At 39.3% G+C, this 21961-nt stretch overlaps 4 pseudogenes; all 4 read right to left on the bottom strand.

The window, feature by feature from the left end:
* Nucleotides 1–159: 159 nt before the first annotated feature.
* On the bottom strand, nucleotides 160–1875 carry LOC130963200 (uncharacterized; annotated as a pseudogene).
* Nucleotides 1876–2939: 1064 nt separating this feature from the next.
* Nucleotides 2940–4601, bottom strand: LOC130963199 (uncharacterized; annotated as a pseudogene).
* A 934-nt stretch (nucleotides 4602–5535) lies between these two features.
* Nucleotides 5536–7220, bottom strand: LOC130963198 (uncharacterized; annotated as a pseudogene).
* A 975-nt stretch (nucleotides 7221–8195) lies between these two features.
* Nucleotides 8196–21425, bottom strand: LOC130963197 (uncharacterized; annotated as a pseudogene).
* Between the last annotated feature and the right edge of the window lie 536 nt (nucleotides 21426–21961).

The raw sequence follows: 21961 nt of genomic DNA, 5'->3' as shown, positions 1-21961 counted from the left end.
TTTAACACTAGTAAAACAACAAATCGCACATCATGAGATGATGTATTGTATTGTATCACATCATACTATATTTTCTCCCTAAACATCCAATGTTGTTTAGAGGCAAAAGCCAATATCCAGCAACTAACAAAATATCGAAATCTATAACCTGTAGAAAGTTTAAGATTGCTGAGAAATGGCACTAGTAGCAACCGAAGATACAGAAATTCTCCTTACAGGAGGAGAGGACTTCTTCACATAAGAAGAATTTCACTCCCTACCATCTTGAGAATAATATTCCATTGGATATTCACCCCCAAAATCACTCTTTCCATTTCCATTTTTATCTTCTCCACAGCTACACTCACAGGAAGAATCACCACTCTTTTGGCAACTTATACCACCATCTTCACAACCTTCTTGCACCTTTGCCACCAACACATTTTTCTTCTTCTCCCACCAGCCAGGTATCACCCCCAATGCGATCTCTGCCTCGATGGGATTGAGCACTTGTTTCCCAAAAGCATCACCCCATTCAATTGATAACCGAGGACAAGCAATCTGAATCCAAGCATCCACAGAGTCCTCAAACAATGCAATCCTTGCATGGATAATCTCAAACACCAAGAAAACTGTGTAAAGGAACCCTTTTTCCTTTATATTCTTTTCCAATCTCTCCAGAATCTTAGGTTTCCCTTGCCTACCCAAAGTTCCCAAAATAACACCCCAATTCCGAGCTTCCTCCCTCAATCTCAAAATCGCACCTTTCCTAGATTCCTTCATTCCCACGTGATCATACTCTTACAGAAATAACTTCCCAATGTAAGGGTCATACCTAAAAGCCTTAATCCCAAGATTAGCTATCATGATTGCCTCAAGATGAAACATTCCATCAGCTACAAATACCAAAACGCTATTCTCAGGATTCTCACTAAACTATTCCATTAATAAAACCTTGGGAGCAGTGCAGATAAGAACCTCATCGGCTGAAAAAGGCTTAGACTGCGGTACCAAAACCCTAAACCCTGATTTCTCCAATTTCAGCTTCGCAGCCCAAATTGCAAATGGAAACTGAATATTACCAGCTAATACGAGGTTTTGGGCACGAGATTCGATGTTCAATTTAACGGTATCAACCAAATGGAAAACATTGATTTTGATATCGACGAAGACGTAGAGACAGGGGATGGTGGTAGAATCGATAGGGACAAGACAGCTGTGGCCATAGTGGATGACGAGGTCGGCAGAGAGTGCAGCGGCGGAGAAGTAGCCGATACAACAAGTGCCGTAGGTAACGTCACCGGCTGTCTTTCCCTTCCACTTCCCTCCGCTTCTCCCCAACCCACACCGAATTCGTTTTCAAGTCCCCCTTTCGGTGCTGGTGTTTCGTTTTTTGCACCGCTAAGCGGGTTTTACGTGAGTACCCTTAAGTGAGAAAGGTAGAAGGTGGCCGAGTGAGTTTCAGAAAGGCTAAGGAAAAAAAGGGTTTACAGAAGATTAGAGAGGGAAGAAGGTTGATTGGTCGATGGAGGTGGAGCAAGCTAAGCCAAAGCCAACGCCGAAGCAGTTTGTGAAGAACCAAATCCCCAATTCCATCCTCAACGACGCGGCCCTCAACGCTGCCATCTCCGTTCTCCCTCACAACTAAAACTTCGAGGTCCACAAATGCATTCGGCGCGTTCTTTCCACCGACGCCAAGCGCGTTGCCTTTCAGTTCCCCGAGGGACTCCTCATGTACTCCCTCCCTCTCTCCGACATTTTCACTGCCTTCGCCGCCATTACCATAAACACCCTTAAAACATTCATTCACTCAATTTATTTTTTTGACTCTAGATAAGTTTTATTTTTTTCAGTTAAAACCTTGAATGTTGTTTTTTCGTTAATAAACATTTGCATGTGTTATTGGTTCTTTTTCTGATGGTGTGAAGAAATTTCACTAGGGTTCAATCTATCGAAACCCAAAATTTTAAAATAAAAGAAAATTTAGGCACTTCAAAAGTTTTTTTTTGAATAAAGAAAAACTCAACACACTAATGTAGAGTAATATAAAACAATAATACACGAAAAATAATGTAAAAATAAAAATGGCGAATCCATTGTCATCTACGATATTGTCATTAATAACTAAATGGATTAGCACTAAATCATTCTTTGTATACCAAAAGTTCTGGTATATAGAAAATATCTTATCTTCAAATGTTTCATTTTTATGTACCAATATAATTTATATATCTATTTAATTTTATAATGTAAAATTATTAAAAATAATTAAATTTTAATTCAATCTCTTAAAAAATTACTTAAATGTATAAATTTATTAAAAGACTGTAGTATTAAAATTAAATTTATATACTTAAATAAGACAAAAATTTTATATCGTAAAACATAAACGAATACACCAACGTATTTGTTAATTACTCAATACATTATATATGAGTTGCAAGCAGTGCGCTACTAGCGTATTTATGAACTAAATTTGAGTATATATATATATATATATATATATATATATATATATATATATATATATATATATATATATATATATATATTATGCTAACAAGAATTCAAGGAGTGGAGTTATTATTTGATAAAAGTGGGTATAAATTTGGAGTACTCACTGAGTACATTTTAACTACTTTGATTGTTAGAATATAATTAGAATCAATTAATATATCTGAGTATTTATTATTATAAAATATTATTTTCGATTCAACGTGTCAAATTTAAATATAAAACTGTGCATCACACCGTTTAACACTAGTAAAACAATAAATCGCACATCATGAGATGATGTATTGTATTGTATCACATCATACTATGTTTTCTCCCTAAACATCCAATGTTGTTTAGAGGTAAAAGCCAATATCCAGCAACTTAGAAAATATCGAAATCTATAACCTATAGAAAGTTTAAGACTGCTGAGAAATGGCACTAGTAGCAACCGAAGATACAAAAATTCACCTTACAGGACGAGAGGAATTCCACTCCCCACCATCTTGAGAATAATAGTCCAATGGATATTCATCACCAAAATCGCTCTTTCCATTTCCATTTTCATCTTCTCCACAGCTACACTCACAGGAAGAATCACCACTCTTCTGGCAACTTACACAACCATCTTCACAACCTTCTTGCAGCTTTGCCACCAGCACATTTTTCTTCTTCTCCCACCAGCCAGGTATCATCCCCAACGCGATCTCTACCTCGAAGGGATTGAGCACTGGTTTCCTAAAAGTATCACCCCAATCAATCGATAACCGAGGATAAGCAATCTGAATCCAATCATCCACGGAGTCCTCAAATAATGCAATCCTTGCAGGGCTAATCTCATAAATCAAGAAAACAGTGTAAAGGAACCCTTTTTCTTTCATATTCTTTTCCAATCTCTTCAGAATCTTAGGGTTTCCTTGCCTACCCAAAGTCCCCAAAACAACACCTCAATTCCAAGCTTCCTCCCTCACTCTCAAAACCGCACCTTTCCTAGATTCCTTCATTCCCACGTCATCATACTCTTCCAGAAACTACTTCTCAATGTAAGGGTCATACCTAAAAGCCTTAATCCCAAGATTAGCTATCATGATCGCCTCAAGATGAAACCTTCCATCAGGTACAAATACCAAAATGCTATTCTCAGGATTCTCACTAAACGAATCCATTAATGAAGCCTTGGGAGCAGTGCAGCCAAGAACCTCACAGGCCGAAAGAGGCTTGGATTGTGGTACTAAAACCCTAAATCCTAATTTCTCCAGTTTCAGCTTTGTAGCCCTAATTGCAGAGGCAAACTGAATAGTACCAGCTAATACGAGGTTCTGGGCACGAGATTCGAGGTTCAATTTAACGGTATCAACCAAATGGGAAACGTTAATTTTGATGTCGACGAAGACGTAGAGACAGGGGATGGTGGTGGAATCGATGGGGACAAGGCAGCTGTGGCCGTAGTGGATGAGGAGGTCGGCGGAGAGCGCATCGACGGAGAAGTTGTCGACACAACAAGTGCCGTAGGTGACATCACCGGCTGTCTTTCCCTTCCAGCTCCCTCCGCTTCTCCCCAACCCACACCGAATCCGTTTTCAAGCCCACTTTCGGTGCTGGTGTTTCATTTTTGGCGCCGCTAAACAGGTTGTACGTGAGTACCCTTAAGTGAGGAAGGTAGAAGGTGGCCGAGTAAGTTTCAGAAAGGTTAAGAAAAAAAAAGGTTTACAGAAGATTAGAGAGGGAAGAAGGTTGATTGGTCGATGGAGGTGGAGTAAGCTAAGCCAAAGCCAACGCCGAAGCGGTTTGTGAAGAACCAAATCCTCGATTCCATCCTCAACGACGCGGCCCTCAACGCCGCCATCTCCGTTCGCCATCACAACTACAACTTCAAGGTCTACAAATGCGTTTGGCGCATTCTTTCCCCCGGTGCCAAGCATGTTGTCCTTCAGTTTCCCGAGGGCCTCCTCATGTTCTCCCTTCCTCTCTCCGACATCTTCACTGCTTTCGCCGCCATGACCATAAACACCCTTTAAACATACATTAAATCAATTTATTTTTTTGACTCTAGATAAGTTTTATTTTTTTCAGTTAAAACCTTGCATGTTTTTTCGTTAAAAAACTTTTGCGTGTGTTATTGGTTCCATTTCTAATGGTGTGAAGGGATTTCACTAGGCTTCAATCAATTGAAACCCAAAATTTTAAAATAAAAGAAAATTCAGGTACTTCAAATGTTTTTTTTTGAATAAAGAAAAACTCAACACACTAAAGTAGAGTAATATAAAAAAATAATACACAAAAAATAATGTAAAAATAAAAATGGCTAATCCATTGTCATCGACAACATGGTCATTAACAACTACATGGATTAGCACTATATCATTCTTTGTATACCAAAAATTTTGGTATATAGAAAATATCCTATCCTCAAATGTTTTATTTTTATGTACCAATATAATTTATATATCTATTTAATTTTATAACATCAAATTATTAAAAATAATTAAATTTTAATTCAATCTCTTAAAAAATTACTTAAATGTATAAATTTATTAAAAGTCTGTAGTATTAAAATTAAATTTATATACTTAAATAAGACAATAATTTTATGTCGTAAAACATAAACGAATACACTAACGTATTTGTTAATTACTCAATACAATATATTTGAGTTGCAAGCACTGCGCTGTTGGCGTATTTATAGACTAAATTTGAGAATATATATATATATATATATAATGCTAACAAGAATTCATGGAGTGGAGTTATTATTTGATAAAAGTGGGTATAAATTTAGAGTACTCACTGAGTGCATTTTAACTACTTTGATTGTTAGAATATAATTAGGATCAATTAGTTATTATAAAATATTATTTTCGATTCAACGTGTCAATTTTAAATATAAAACTGTGCATCACACCATTTAACACTAGTAAAACAACAAATCGCACATCATGAGATGATGTATTGTATTGTATCACATCATACTCTGTTTTCTCCCAAAACATCCAATGTTGTTTAGAGGTAAAAGCCAATATCCTGCAACTAAGAAAATATCGAAATCTATAACCTATAGAAAGTTTAAGACTGCTGAGAAATGACACTAGTAGCAACCGAAGATACAGAAATTCTCCTTACAGGATGAGAAGACTTCTTCACATAAGAGGAATTCCACTCCCCACCATCTTGAGAATAATACTCCATTGGATATTCACCACTAAAATCACTCTTTCCATTTTCATTTTCATCTTCTCTACAGCTACACTCAGAGGAAGAATCACCTCTCTTCTGGCAACTTACACTGCAATCTTCACAACCTTCTTGCAGCTTTGCCACCAACACAGTTTTTTCTTCTCCCACCAGCCAGGTATCACCCCCAACTCGATCTCTACCTTGAAGGGATTGAGCATTGGTTTCCCAAAAACATCACCCCAATCAATCGATAACCGAGGACAAGAAATCTGAATCCAAGCATCCACGGAGTCCTCAAACAATGCAATCCTTGCAGGGCTAATCTCAGACATCAAGAAAACAGTGTAAAAGAACCCTTTTTCCTTCATATTCTTTTCCAATCTCTCCAGAATCTTAGGGTTTCCTTGCCTACCCAAAGTCCCCAAAACAACACCCCAATTCCGAGCTTCCTCCCCCGCTCTCAAAATTGCACCTTTCCTAGATTCCTTTATTCCCACGTGATCATACTCTTCCAGAAACTTCTTCTCAATGTAAGGGTCATACCTAAAAGCCTTAATCCCAAGATTAGCTATCATGATCGCCTCAAGATGAAACCTTCCATCAGGTACAAATACCAAAATGCTATTCTCAAGATTCTCACTAAACGAATCAATTAATAAAACTTTGGGAGCAGCACAGGCAAGAACCTCACCGGCCGAAAGAGGCTTGGACTGCGGTACCAAAACCCTAAACCCTGATTTCTCCAATTTCGGCTTCGCAACCCTGTTTGAAAATGCAAACTGAAAATTACCATCTAATACAAGGTTCTGGGCGCGAGATTCGAGGTTCAATTTAACGGTATCAACCAAATGGGAAATGTTGATTTTGATGTCGACAAAGACGTAGAGACAGGGGATGGTGGTGGAATCGATAAGGACAAGGCAGCTGTGGCCGTAATGGATGAGGAGGTCGGCAGAGAGTGCAGCGGCGGAGAAGTCGCCGACACAACAAGTGCCGTAGGTGACGTCAACGGTTGTCTTTCCCTTCCACCTCCCTCCGCTTCTCCCCAACCCACACCGAATTCATTTTCAAGTCCACCTTCGGTGCTAGTGTTTTGTTTTTCGCACCGCTGAGCGGGTTGTACGTGAGTACCCTTAAGTGTGGAAGGTAGAAGGTGGCCGAGTGAGTTTCAGAAAGGCTAAGAAAAAAAAGGGGTTTACAGAAGATTAGAGAAGGAAGAAGGTTGATTGGTCGATGGAGGTGGAGCAAGCTAAGCCAAAGCCAACGCCGAAGCAGTTTGTGAAGAACTGAGTCCCCGATTCCATCCTCAACGACGCGGCCCTCAACGCCGCCATCTCCGATCTCCCTCACAACTACAACTTCGAGGTCCACAAATGCGTTCGGCGCGTTCTTTATACCGGCGCCAAGCGCGTTGCCTTTCAGTTCCCCGAGGGCCTCCTCATGTACTTCCTCCCTCTCTCCGACGTCTTCACTGCCTTCGCGCAATGCCCATAAACACCCTTAAAACATACATTCCCTCAATTTATTTTTTGGACTCTAGATAAGTTTTATGTTTTTCAGTTAAAACCTTGCATGTTGTTTTTTCGTTAACAAACATTTGCATGTGTTATTGGTTCCTTTTCTGATGGTGTGAAGGAATTTCACTAGGCTTTAATCTATTAAAATCAAAAATTTTAAAATAAAAGAAAACTTAGTTACTTCAAAAGTTTTTTTTGAATAAAGAAAAACTCAACACACTAATGTAGAGTAATATAAAAAAAATAATACACAAAAAATAATGTAAAAATAAAAATGGCTAATCCATTGTCATCTAGGACATTGTCATTAACAACTACATGGATTAGCACTAAATCATTCTTTGTATACCAAAAATTCTGGTATATAGAAAAAATCTTATCCTCAAATGTTTCAATTTTATGTACCAATATAATATATATATATATATATATATATATATATATATATATTTAATTTTATAATGATAAATTATTAAAGATAATTAAATTTTAATTCAATATCTAAAAAAATTATTTAAATGTATAAATTTATTAAAAGACTGTAGTATTAAATTTAAATTTATATACTTAAACAAGACAATAATTTTATGTCGTAAAACATAAACGAATACACCTACATATTTGTTAATTACTCAATACATTATATATGAGTTGCAAGCACTGCGCTGCTGGCGTATTTATAGACTAAATTTGAGAGTATATATATATATATTAGGCTAATAATAATTCAAGGAGTGGAGTTATTATTTGATAAACGTGGGTATAAATTTAGAGTACTCACTGAGTACATTTTAACTACTTGGATTGTTAGAATATAATTAGGATCAATTAATATATCTGAATATTTATTGTTATAAAACTGTGCATCGCACCGTTTAACACTAGTAAAACAACAAATCACACATCATGAGATGATGTATTGTATTGTATCACATCATACTATATTTTCTCTATAAACATCCAATGTTGTTTAGAGGCAAAAGCCAATATCCAACAACTAACAAATATCGAAATCTATAACCTATAGAAAGTTTAAGACTGTTGAGAAATGGCACTAGTTGCAACCGAAGATACAGAAATTATCCTTACAAGACGAGAGGACTTATTCACATAAGAGGAATTCCACTCCCCACCGTCTTGAGAATAGTCCATTGGATATTCACCACCAAAATCGCTCTTTTCATTTCCATTTTTATCTTCTCCACAGCTACACTCACTGGAAGAATCAGCACTCTTTTGGCAACTTACACCACCATCTTCACAACTTTCCTGTACCTTTGCCACCAACACATTTTTCTTCTTCTTCCACAAGCCAGGTATCACCCCCAACGCGATCTCTGCCTCAAATGGGATTGAGCACTGTTTTCCTAAAAGCATCACCCCAATCAATCGATAATCGAGGACAAGCAATCTGAATCCAAGCATCCATGGAGTCCTCAAACAATGCAATCCTTGCAGGGCTAATCTTAGACATCAAGAAAATAGTGTAAAGGAGCTGATGAGCGGATAATTTGTATGCTTTTTGGCATTGTTTTTAGTATGTTTTTGGTATCTTTTAGTTAGTTTTTAGTATATTTTTATTAGTTTTTAATTAAAATTCACTTTTCTGGACTTTACTATGAGTTTGTGTGTTTTTCTGTGATTTCAGGTATTTTCTGACTGAAATTGAGGGTCCTGAGCAAAAATCTGATCCAGAGACTGAAAAGGACTGCAGATGCTGTTGGATTCTGACCTCCCTGCACTCGAAGTGGATTTTCTGGAGCTACAGAAGCCCAATTGGCGCGCTCTCAACGGCATTGGAAAGTAGACATCCTGGGCTTTCCAGCAATATATAATAGTCCATACTTTGCCCAAGATTTGATGGCCCAAACCGGCGCTCAAAGTCACCTACAGAAATTCCAGCGTTAAACGCCGGAACTGGCATAAAATTTGGAGTTAAACGCCCAAACTGGCATGAAAGCTGGCGTTTAACTCCAGAAAACGTCTCTACACATAAAAGCTTCAATGCTCAGCCCAAGCACACACCAAGTGGGCCCGAAAGTGGATTTTTCTGTCATTTACTCATTTCTGTAAACCTTAGGACACTAGTTTACTACATATAGGATCTTTGGACATTGTATCTGTACCTTATGACCTCATAACATTTCTTACACGTTTCTTTCCACAGCATGAGTCTCTAAACCCCATGGTTGGGGGTGAGGAGCTCTGCTGTGTCTTGATGGATTAATGCAATTACTACTGTTTCTTATTCAATCATGCTTGCTTCGATTCTAAGATAACACTTGTTCTTAATCCGGATGAATGTGATGATCCGTGACAATCATCATCATTCTCAACTATGAACACGTGCCTGACAACCACCTCTGTTCTATCTTAGATTGAGTAGTTATCTCTTGGGTTCTTTAATCGGAATCTTCGTGGTATAGGCAGGACCTGATGACAGCATTCAAGAGAATCCGGAAGGTCTAAACCTTGTCTGTGGTATTCTGAGTAGGATTCAATGATTGAATGACTGTGACGTGCTTCAAACCTGTAACCTACTGGGCGTTAGTGACAGACGCAAAAGAGGGATTCTATTCCGGTAGGGGAGGGAACCAAACCGGTGATTGGCAGTACTGTGACAGAGTGCGTGCATTAGCTTTCACTGCGAGGATGGGAGGTAGCCATTGACAACGGTGAAACCCTACACGAGCTTGCCATGGAAGGAGACTTGCGTGTTTGATGAAGAAGACAGTAGGAAAGCAGAGATTCGGAAGATGGAGCATCTCCAAAACCCCAACCTATTCTCCATTACTGCAAAACAAGTAACCATTTCATGTTCTTTTACTTTTTACAATCAATCCTGATAATTTCTGATCTCTTGACTAAGATTTACAAGATAACCATAGATTGCTTCAAGCCGACAATCTCCGTGGGATCGACCCTTGCTCACGCAAGGTATTACTTGGACGACCCAGTGCACTTGCTGGTTAGTTGTGCGGAGTTGCAAAAGTGTGATTGCAATTTCGTGCACCAAGTTTTTGGCGCCGTTGCCGGGGATTGTTCGAGTTTGGATAACTGACGGCTTATCTTGTTGCTTAGATTAGGACTGTTTTCTTTTTGTTGGTTTAGAGTCTTTTAGTTGAGTCTAGTTTTATATTCTAAGTTTGGTGTCAATTGCATGCTTTTGTTTTTCTTTTAATTTTCGAATTTTGCATGTTCTTAGTCCCTTTTTGATTTATAAAAATTCTAAGTTTGGTGTCTTCTTTGTGTTTCCCTTAAAAATTTTCGAAAACTGTGTGTTTGATTTTCTAAAATTTTAAGTTTGGTTTCTTTTTGTGTTTTTCTCTTTCCTCTTTTTAAAAATCAAATCTTTTCATAAAAATTTTTCAATCATATCTTTTTAATTGCTGTTTTCAAAATCTTTTTTTTACTAATTGATTCAGTTCTCAAATTGCTTTGATCTCATTTTCCCTTTTGATTTTCGATTTTTTTTTAAATTTCTTTTTATTTTATTTTTTCGGTTATTTCAAAAAAAAAATAAACAAAATTTATCTCTTTGCAATTATTATCATTTCCCTTTTGTCCATCATGGACTTAAGTGGAATTAATCAGTCCAAAAGGACTCTGAGGTCATATGCTAACCCCATTACAGCTGCATATGGGAGTAGCATCTGTATACCTCCCATCAAAGTAAGCAGCTTTGAGCTAAATCCTCAACTCATTATCATAGTGCAGCAAAATTGCCAGTATTCCGGTCTTCCACAGGAAGAACCTACTGAGTTTCTGGCACAGTTCTTACAAATTGCTGACACAGTACATGATAAAGAGGTAGATCAGGATGTCTACAGACTATTACTGTTTCCATTTGCTGTAAAAGATCAAGCTAAAAGGTGGTTAAATAACCAACCTACAGCAAGCATAAAGACATGGAAACAGTTATCAGACAAATTCCTGAATCATTTTTACCCTCCAAAAAGGATGACACAGCTAAGGCTGGACATCCAAGGCTTTAAACAAGAGGATAATGAATCCCTTTATAATGCCTGGGAGAGGTATAGAGGTATGCTAAGAAAATGTCCCTCTGAAATGTTTTCAGAGTGGGTACAGTTAGACATTTTCTACTATGGGCTTACAGAAAAAGCTCAGATGTCTTTAGACCACTCAGCTGGTGGATCTATACACATGAGGAAGACAATTGAAGAAGCTCAAGAGCTTATAGACACTGTTGCTAGAAACCAATATCTGTACTCTAGCAATGAGTTCTCTCCAGAAGAGGAGGTCATGACAGTAGTCACTGACCCTAATCCTCAAGAACAGATAATGGATCTTAATCAACAACTACTCCTGATAACTGAACAGCTAGCAGAATTTAAAGAGATGCTCCATGAAACTAAAGTTGCTAATAAAAGCATAGAACTACAGTTGAATCAAGCAAAACAGCAAATATCTAAACAGATAACAGAGGAGTGTCAAGCAGTTCAATTGAGGAGTGGGAAGACCTTGAATAACACTGCTCAAAAGAGCAAAAAGCCAAACAAGGAACAATTGACAGAGGACAACCAAATCACTGTTCAAAATCCCTCTGAGGACAGTAAGAGCCCAGAGAGGAATATTGGCGTTCAAACGCCAGAAAGGGAAGGAAAACTGGCGTTAAACGCCCATTCCTCGCCCAGTTCTGGCGTTCAAACGCTAGAAAAGGGGGAAAAGTTGGCGTTAAACGCCCATTTTCCACCCAATTCTGGCGTCCAAACGCCAAGGGAGGATCAGACACCTGAGAGTGCTGACAGTAATCCCTCTAACAAGGCTTCTTCAACCACTTCTGTAAGGAATAAACCTGCAGCATCTAAGGTTGAAGAATATCAAGCCAAGATGCCTTATCCTCAGAAACTCCGCAAGGCGGAACATGATAAGCAATTTGCCCGCTTTGCAGATTATTTAAGGACTCTTGAAATAAAGATTCCTTTTGCAGAGGCACTTGAGCAAATACCTTCTTATGCTAAGTTCATGAAGGAAATCTTAAGTCATAAGAAGGATTGGAGAGAAACTGAAAAAGTGTTTCTCACTGAAGAATGCAGTGCAGTCATTCTAAAAAGCTTACCAGAAAAGCTTCAAGATCCTGGAAGCTTTCTGATACCATGCACATTAGAAGGCACTTGCACCAAGATAGCTTTATGTGATCTTGGAGCAAGCATCAATCTAATACCTGCATCCACTATCAGAAAGCTTGGGTTGATTGGAGAAGTCAAACCAACCAGGATATGCCTCCAACTTGCTGATGGCTCCATTAAACACCCATCAGGCATAATAGAGGACATGATTGTCAAGGTTGGGCCATTTGCCTTTCCAACTGACTTTGTGGTGCTGGAAATGGAGGAGCACAAAAGTGCAACTCTCATTCTAGGAAGACCTTTCCTAGCAACTGGACGAACTCTCATTGATGTACAAAAGGGGGAAGTAACCCTGAGAGTCAATGAGGATGAGTTCAAGTTGAATGCTGTAAAAGCTATGCAGCATCCAGACACACCAGAGGACTGCATGGACGCTGACATTATTGACTCTCTGGTAGAAGAGATCAATATGGCTAAAAGCCTAGAATCAGAGCTTGAGGACATCTTCAAAGATGCTCAAACTGATCAGGAAGAGCCAGAGGAGGCAAAGGAATTTTCGAAAATTCCTCAGGAGGAGGATAAGCCTCCTAAGCCTGAACTCAAACCACTACCATCATCCCTGAAATATGCATTTCTGGGAGAGGGTGACACTTTTCCAGTGATTATAAGCTCTGCCTTAAATTCACAGGAAGAGGAAGCACTGATTAAAGTGCTGAGGACGCACAAGACAGCTCTTGGGTGGTCCATAAGTGATCTCAAGGGCATTAGCCCAGCTAGATGCATGCACAAGATCCTGTTGGAGGATAATGCCAAACCAGTGGTTCAACCACAGAGGAGGCTAAATCCTGCCATGAAGGAGGTGGTGCAGAAAGAGGTCACTAAATTACTGGAGGCTGGGATTATTTATCCTATTTCTGATAGCCCCTGGGTGAGCCCTGTCCAAGTTGTTCCCAAAAAGGGAGGCATGACAGTGGTTCATAATGAAAAAAATGAACTGGTTCCTACAAGGACAGTCACAGGGTGGCGCATGTGTATTGACCACAGAAGACTCAATACAGCCACCAGAAAGGATCATTTTCCTTTACCATTCATAGACCAAATGCTAGAAAGACTAGCTGGTCATGATTACTACTGCTTTTTGGATGGCTACTCAGGCTACAACCAAATTGCAGTAGATCCTCAAGACCAAGAGAAAACAGCATTCACATGCCCTTCTGGCGTGTTTGCCTATAGGAGAATGCCTTTTGGTCTGTGCAATGCACCTGCAACCTTTCAAAGATGCATGCTCTCTATCTTCTCAGATATGGTAGAGAAATTTCTGGAAGTCTTCATGGATGACTTTTCAGTATATGGAGACTCATTCAGCTCCTGTCTTAACCACCTATCACTTGTCTTGAAAAGATGTCAAGAGACTAACCTGGTTTTAAACTGGGAGAAATGTCACTTTATGGTGACTGAAGGAATTGTCCTTGGGCACAAAATTTCAAGCAGGGGAATAGAGGTGGATAAGGCAAAGGTAGAGGTAATTGAAAAATTACCACCACCTGCCAATGTTAAGGCAATCAGAAGCTTTCTGGGGCATGCAGGATTCTACAGAAGGTTTATTAAGGATTTTTCGAAAATTGCTAAACCTCTGAGTAACCTGTTAGCTGCTGACACACCATTTGTGTTTGACACACAGTGTTTGCAGGCATTTGAGACCCTGAAAGCTAAACTGGTCACAGCACCAGTCATCTCTGCACCAGATTGGACATTACCATTTGAATTAATGTGTGATGCCAGTGATCATGCCATTGGTGCAGTGTTGGGACAGAGGCATAACAAACTTCTGCATGTCATTTATTATGCTAGCCGTGTTCTAAATGATGCACAGAAGAATTACACAACCACAGAAAAAGAATTACTTGCAGTGGTCTATGCCATTGACAAGTTTAGATCCTACTTAGTGGGATCAAAGGTGATTGTGTACACTGACCATGCTGCTCTTAAATACTTACTCACAAAGCAGGATTCAAAACCCAGGCTTATAAGATGGGTGTTGCTTCTGCAAGAGTTTGATATAGAAATAAGAGACAGAAAAGGGACAGAGAATCAAGTAGCTGATCATCTGTCCAGAATAGAACCAGTAGCTGGGGCGTCCCTCCCTTCTACTGAGATCTCTGAGACTTTCCCAGATGAGCAACTCTTTACCATCCAGGAAGCTCCATGGTTTGCAAACATTGCAAATTATAAAGCTGTAAGGTTCATACCCAAGGAGTACAGCAGTGTGCAAAGAAAAAAATTAATTTCAGATGCCAAGTACTACCTTTGGGATGAACCATATCTCTTTAAGAAATGTGCTGACGGAGTGATTCGCAGGTGTATACCCAGAGAAGAAGCACGAAGGATCCTATGGCACTGCCATGGATCACAGTATGGAGGACATTTTGGAAGTGAGCGAACAGCCACTAAAGTACTCCAGTGCGGCTTCTACTGGCCTACTCTCTATAAAGATTCCCGAGAGTTTGTGCGTAACTGTGACAGTTGCCAAAGAGCTGGTAACTTGCCTCACGGATATGCCATGCCTCAACAAGGAATATTAGAGATAGAATTGTTTGATGTATGGGGAATTGATTTCATGGGACCATTCCCACCATCATACTCAAACACTTACATTCTGGTGGCAGTGGACTATGTATCTAAGTGGGTAGAAGCAATTGCTACACCCACTAATGATACCAAAACCGTGCTGAAATTTCTCCAGAAAAACATTTTCAGCAGGTTTGGCGTCCCCAGAGTGCTAATCAGTGATGGGGGCACTCATTTCTGCAATAAACAGCTATACTCTGCTATGGTTAGATATGGAATCAGCCATAAAGTGGCAATTCCGTATCATCCACAGACAAATGGGCAAGCTGAAGTCTCTAACAGAGAACTAAAAAGAATCCTAGAACGGACTGTAATGGCCCGAAGAAAGGATTGGGCAAAGAGCTTGGATGATGCTCTGTGAGCATACAGAACAGCATTCAAGACTCCTATAGGCACCTCTCCATACCAACTGGTGTATGGAAAAGCCTGTCATTTGCCTGTGGAACTGGAACATAAAGCCTACTGGGCAACCAGATTCCTAAACATGGATGCACAGTTAGCTGGTGAGAAAAGACTGCTCCAGCTAAATGAGCTAGAGGAGTTCAGACTCAATGCCTTTGAAAATGCAAAAATTTATAAGGAAAAGGCAAAGAAGTGGCATGACAAGAGATTGTCAACCAGAGTCTTTGAGCCAGGACAAAAAGTTCTGCTCTTCAACTCCAGGCTCAAACTGTTTCCAGGAAAACTCAAGTCCCGGTGGAGGGGTCCGTATGTGATTACAGGAGTATCACCATATGGATATGTTGAGCTTCAGGATATTGATTCTGACAAGAAGTTCATTGTTAATGGACAGAGAATCAAGCACTATCTTGAAGGAAATTTTGAGCAGGAATGCTCAAAACTGAGACTTGAGTGATTCTCAATGAAAGTCCAGCTAAAGACAGTAAAGAAGCGCTTGCTGGGAGGCAACCCAGTCATTGGAAAGTTGTATGAATTGTTCTTACAAAGGCAAGTATCAAAAATGAAGGAATTCATAGAGTTACAGAAGGATTCAGCTCAAAAAGCAGAGAAAATGAGCTTACTGGCGAAAAAATGCCAGTAAGGGGCATTTTGGGCGTTAAACGCCAGAATGGGCACCATTCTGGGCGTTTAACGCCAGTAATGGTACCATTTTGGGCATTAAACGCCAGAATGGGCACCATTCTGGGCGTTTAACGCCAGGTGTGCAGCATCCTGGGCGTTTTAGAAAAACGCCCAGTGAGGAAGAATTTCTGGCGTTTAACGCCAGCCAGGGTACCTGGCTGGGCGTTAAACGCCCATGTGGGGCAACAGATGGGCGTTAAACGCCAGAATGAGTGCCATTCTGGGCGTTTAACGCCAGCTTGGTGGGGGGACCACAATTTTGTTTTCAAATCAGATTTTTTTCAAACTTTCCTTTTCTCACCCATACTTTTCTACAAAATCACACTTCAATCATTCATCATTCACTTTCAAATCTTCAAAAATCAAAACTTTTTTTTCAAATTTGTTTCAAATCAATTACAAACATTGTTCAAAATTTCACCCTTTTCTCAATTTCTTCTCATATCTTCTCAAATCTCCTTTCAAATTCTTCTTTTTTTTTTTGAAAACTCCCCTCCCCACCTTATAAATACACGTTTGTTCCCCTCTTCCAACCACACCATTCGAATTTTCTCTTCCTCCCCCTCTCTTCTCTCTTCTCTTTTGCTTGAGGACAAGCAAACCTCTAAGTTTGGTGTGCTTTTCCGTGATCACTAAGCCAAGATTCATCAATATCATGGCTCCTAAGGGAAAACAAACCAATTTAAGAGGCAAGAAAGAGAATAATCCAAAGAATCTTTGGAATGAAGAGAAGTTCTTAACCAAAGAACATGAAGACCATTATCATAAAATAATGGGTCTGAGGTCAGTGATCCCGGAAGTTAAATTTGATCTGAAAGAAGATGAATATCCGGGGATCCAAGAGCAAATTCGAAACAGAGGATGGGAAGTTCTAACCAATCCTGAGACAAAGGTTGGAAGGAACATGGTTCAGGAATTCTACTCAAATCTGTGGCTAACAGATAAGCAGAGAATGACTGGAACCGCTTACCATACCTATAGAACCATGGTCAGAGGGAAAGTTATATACTTCCATCTGGACAAAATAAGAGAAATCTTCAAGTTGCCTCAACTGCAAGATGATCCTGATTCCTTTAATAGGAGGATGGTGAGAGTAGATAAGGGGTTGGATCAAGTTCTAGAGGACATATGCCTCCCTGGAACTAAGTGGATAACCAATTCTAAGGGTGTCCCAAACCAACTCAAGAGGGGAGACCTCAAACCAATTGCAAGAGGTTGGCTAGACTTTATTGGGCGTTCCATATTGCCCACTAGCAACCGTTCTGAGGTCACCATCAAGAGAGCAGTGATGATTCAGTGCATTATGCTTGGAAAAGAAGTGGAGGTGCATCATGTGATTGCTTGTGAGATCTACACAATTGCAAATAAGAATTCCACTGAAGCCAAATTGGCTTATCCAAGCTTGATTTTCTTGCTCTGTAAAGAGGCTGGGGTGAAGATGGGAGTAGATGAGTTCATACCCATTGAACACCCAATTACCAAGAAGTCAATGGAAGGACAAGTGCAAGACAACTCCATCAAGAGGAGGGCGCAGAAATTCCTCCCTGAATTTCCAAGAATTGACTACTGGTCCAACCTAGAAGCATCTATTAACAAGTTGCAAGAGACTATGGAGCAACTGAAGGAAAAACAGCAGAATCAGAACTGCATGCTTTGCAAATTGCTGAAGGTACAAGAGAAGCAGGGGCGTGAAATTCAAGAGATGAAACGCCAAAAGCTCTCCTCTCAAGCTGAGGGAGCATCCACTTCTCAAAATCAAGGTTGTTGAGTCCTAACTCTGTGAACACCTCTATCATTAGGAGCCTATTTTTTTCGTTTTTGTTCTTGTTTTTCTATTTCTAGTCTCATCTTATATCTATATTTGAGTCTTGTTCTTAATTAATAAAATTAATAAAGTTTATGCCTTAAAGCTATGAATGTCCTATGAATCCATCACCTCTCTTAAAAGAAAAATGCTTTAATCACAAAAGAACAAGAAGTACAGGGTTTCGAAATTTATCTCTGAAACTAGTTGAATTGGTTTGATGTGGTGACAATACTTTTTGTTTTCTGAATGAATGCTTGAACAGTGCATATGTCTTTTGAATTTGTTGTTTTAAGAATGTTAAAATTGTTGGCTCTTGAAAGAATGAGGAGAAAGAGAACTGTTATTGAGGATCTGAAAAATCATCAAATTGATTCTTGAAGCAAGAAAAAGCAGTGAAAAAAAAAGCAGTGAAAAAAAAAATTTCGAAAAAAAAAAAAGAGAAAAAGAAAGGAGTAAAGTTGTGATCCAAGGCAAAAGAGTGTGCTTAAGAACCCTGGACACCTCTAATTGGGGACTTTAGCAAAGCTGAGTCATAATCTAAAAAGGTTCACCCAATTATGTGTCTGTGGCATGTATGTATCCGGTGGTAATACTAGAAGACAGAGTGCTTTGGGCCACAGCCAAGACTCATACACTGGCTATGTTCAAGAATCAATACACTTAACTAGGAGAATCAATAACAATATCTGAGTTCTGAGTTCTTATAGATGCCAATCATTCTGAACTTCAAAGGATAGAGTGAGATGCCAAAACTGTTCGGAGGCAAAAAGCTACTAGTCCCGCTCATCTAATTGGAGCTGTGTTTCTTTGATATTTTGGAGTCTATAGTATATTCTCTTCTTTTTATCCTATTTTGATTTTCAGTTGCTTGGGGACAAGCAACAATTTAAGTTTGGTGTTGTGATGAGCGGATAATTTGTATACTTTTTGGCATTGTTTTTAGTATGTTTTTGGTATCTTTTAGTTAGTTTTTAGTATATTTTTATTAGTTTTTAATTAAAATTCACTTTTCTGGACTTTACTATGAGTTTGTGTGTTTTTCTGTGATTTCAGGTATTTTCTGACTGAAATTGAGGGTCCTGAGCAAAAATCTGATCCAGAGACTGAAAAGGACTGCAGATGCTGTTGGATTCTGACCTCCCTGCACTCGAAGTAGATTTTCTGGAGCTACAGAAGCCCAATTGGCGCGCTCTCAACGGCATTGGAAAGTAGACATCCTGGGCTTTCCAGCAATATATAATAGTCCATACTTTGCCCAAGATTTGATGGCCCAAACCGGCGCTCAAAGTCACCTATAGAAATTCCAGCGTTAAACGCCGGAACTGGCATAAAATTTGGAGTTAAACGCCCAAACTGGCATGAAAGCTGGCGTTTAACTCCAGAAAACGTCTCTACACATAAAAGCTTCAATGCTCAGCCCAAGCACACACCAAGTGGGCCCGGAAGTGGATTTTTCTGTCATTTACTCACTTCTGTAAACCTTAGGACACTAGTTTACTACATATAGGATCTTTGGACATTGTATCTGTACCTTATGACCTCATAACATTTCTTACACGTTTCTTTCCACAGCATGAGTCTCTAAACCCCATGGTTGGGGGTGAGGAGCTCTGCTGTGTCTTGATGGATTAATGCAATTACTACTGTTTCTTATTCAATCATGCTTGCTTCGATTCTAAGATAACACTTGTTCTTAATCCGGATGAATGTGATGATCCGTGACAATCATCATCATTCTCAACTATGAACACGTGCCTGACAACCACCTCTGTTCTATCTTAGATTGAGTAGTTATCTCTTGGGTTCTTTAATCGGAATCTTCGTGGTATAGGCAGGACCTGATGACAGCATTCAAGAGAATCCGGAAGGTCTAAACCTTGTCTGTGGTATTCTGAGTAGGATTCAATGATTGAATGACTGTGACGTGCTTCAAACCTGTAACCTACTGGGCGTTAGTGACAGACGCAAAAGAGGGATTCTATTCCGGTAGGGGAGGGAACCAAACCGGTGATTGGCAGTACTGTGACAGAGTGCGTGCATTAGCTTTCACTGCGAGGATGGGAGGTAGCCATTGACAACGGTGAAACCCTACACGAGCTTGCCATGGAAGGAGACTTGCGTGTTTGATGAAGAAGACAGTAGGAAAGCAGAGATTCGGAAGATGGAGCATCTCCAAAACCCCAACCTATTCTCCATTACTGCAAAACAAGTAACCATTTCATGTTCTTTTACTTTTTACAATCAATCCTGATAATTTCTGATCTCCTGACTAAGATTTACAAGATAACCATAGATTGCTTCAAGCCGACAATCTCCGTGGGATCGACCCTTGCTCACGCAAGGTATTACTTGGACGACCCAGTGCACTTGCTGGTTAGTTGTGCGGAGTTGCAAAAGTGTGATTGCAATTTCGTGCACCAGGAGCCCTTTTTCCTTCATATTCTTTTCCAATCTCTCCAGAATCTTAGGGTTTTCTTGCCTACCCAAAGTCCCCAAAACAACACCCCAATTCTGAGCTTCCTCTCTCGCTCTCAAAATCACACCTTTTCTAGATTTCTTCATTCCCACGTGATCATACTCTTTCAGAAACAACATCCCAATGTAAGGGTCATTCCTAAAAGCCTTAATCCCAAGATTAGCTATCATGATCGCCTCAAGATGAAACCTTCCATCAGCTACAAATACCAAAATGGTATTCTCAGGATTCTCACTAAACAAATCCATTAATGAAACCTTGGGAGCAGTGCAGCGAAGAACCTCACCGGCCGAAAGAGGCTTGGACTGCGGTACCAAAACTCTTAACATTGATTTCTCCAATTCCGGCTTCGCAGCCCTAATTGCATATGGAAACTGAATAATACAAGCTAATACGAGGTTTTGGACGCAAGATTCGAGGTTCAATTTAACGGTATCAACCAAATGGAAAACGTTGATTTTGATGTCAACAAAGACGTAGAGACAGGGGATGGTGGTGGAATCGATGGGCACAAAGCAGCTTTGGCCGTAGTGGATGAGGAGGTCGGTGGAGAGCGCAGCAGCGGAGAAGTCGTCGACATAACAAGCGCCGTAGGTGACGTCACCGACTGTCTTTCCCTTCCACCTCCCTCCGCTTCTCTTCAACCCACGCCGAATCCGTTTTCAAGTCCACTTTCGGTGCTGGTGTATCGTTTTTGGCGCCGCTGAGCGGGTTGTACGTGAGTACCCTTAGGTAAGGAAAGTAGAAGGTGGTCGAGTGAGTTTTAGAAAGGCTATGGAAAAAAAGGGTTTACATAAGATTTGAGAGGGAAGAAGGTTGATTGGTCGATGGAGGTGGAGCAACCTAAGCCAAAGCCAATGCCGAAGCAGTTTCTGAAGAACCAAATCCCCGATTCGCTTCTCAACGACGCGGCCCTCAACGCCGTCATCTCCGTTTTCCTTCACAACTACAACTTCGAGGTCCACAAATGTATTTGGCACGTTCTTTCCGTCGATGCCAAGGACGTTGCCTTTCAATTCCCCGAGGGCCTCCTCCTGTACTCCCTCCCTCTCTCCGACATCTTCACTGCCTTCGCTGCCATGAACATAAACACCCTTAAAACATACATTCACTCAATTTTTTTTACTCTAGATAAGTTTTATTTTTTTCAGTTAAAACCTTGCATGTTGTTTTTTCATTAACAAATATTTGCATGTGTTATTGGTTCCCTTTCTGATTGTGTGAAGGGATTTCACTAGGCTTCAATCTATTGAAATCCAAAATTTTAAAATAAGAGAAAATTTAGGTACTTCAAAAGTTTTTTTGAATAAAGAAAAACTCAACACACAAAAGTGGAGTAATATAAAAAAATAATACACAAAAAATAATGTAAAAATAAAAATGGCTAATCCATTGTGATCTACGACATTGTCAATAACAACTACATGGATTAGCACTAAATCATTCTTTGTATACCAAAAATTCTGGTATATAGAAAATATCTTATCCTCAAATGTTTCATTTTTATGTACCAATATAATTTATATATCTATTTAATTTTATAACATCAAAATATTAAAAATAATTAAATTTTAATTCAATCTCTTAAAAAATTATTTAAATGTATAAATTTATTAAAAGACTGTAGTATTAAAATTAAATTTATATACTTAAATAAGACAATAATTTTATGTCGTAAAACATAAACAAATACACCAACATATTTATTAATTAC

Source organism: Arachis stenosperma, chromosome 2 (genome assembly GCF_014773155.1).
Source record: "Arachis stenosperma cultivar V10309 chromosome 2, arast.V10309.gnm1.PFL2, whole genome shotgun sequence".
In the NCBI taxonomy this organism is placed as follows: domain Eukaryota; kingdom Viridiplantae; phylum Streptophyta; class Magnoliopsida; order Fabales; family Fabaceae; genus Arachis; species Arachis stenosperma.
The sequence above is the reverse complement of the archived record's forward strand: the minus strand, read 5'-3'. Positions and strand labels throughout refer to the sequence as shown.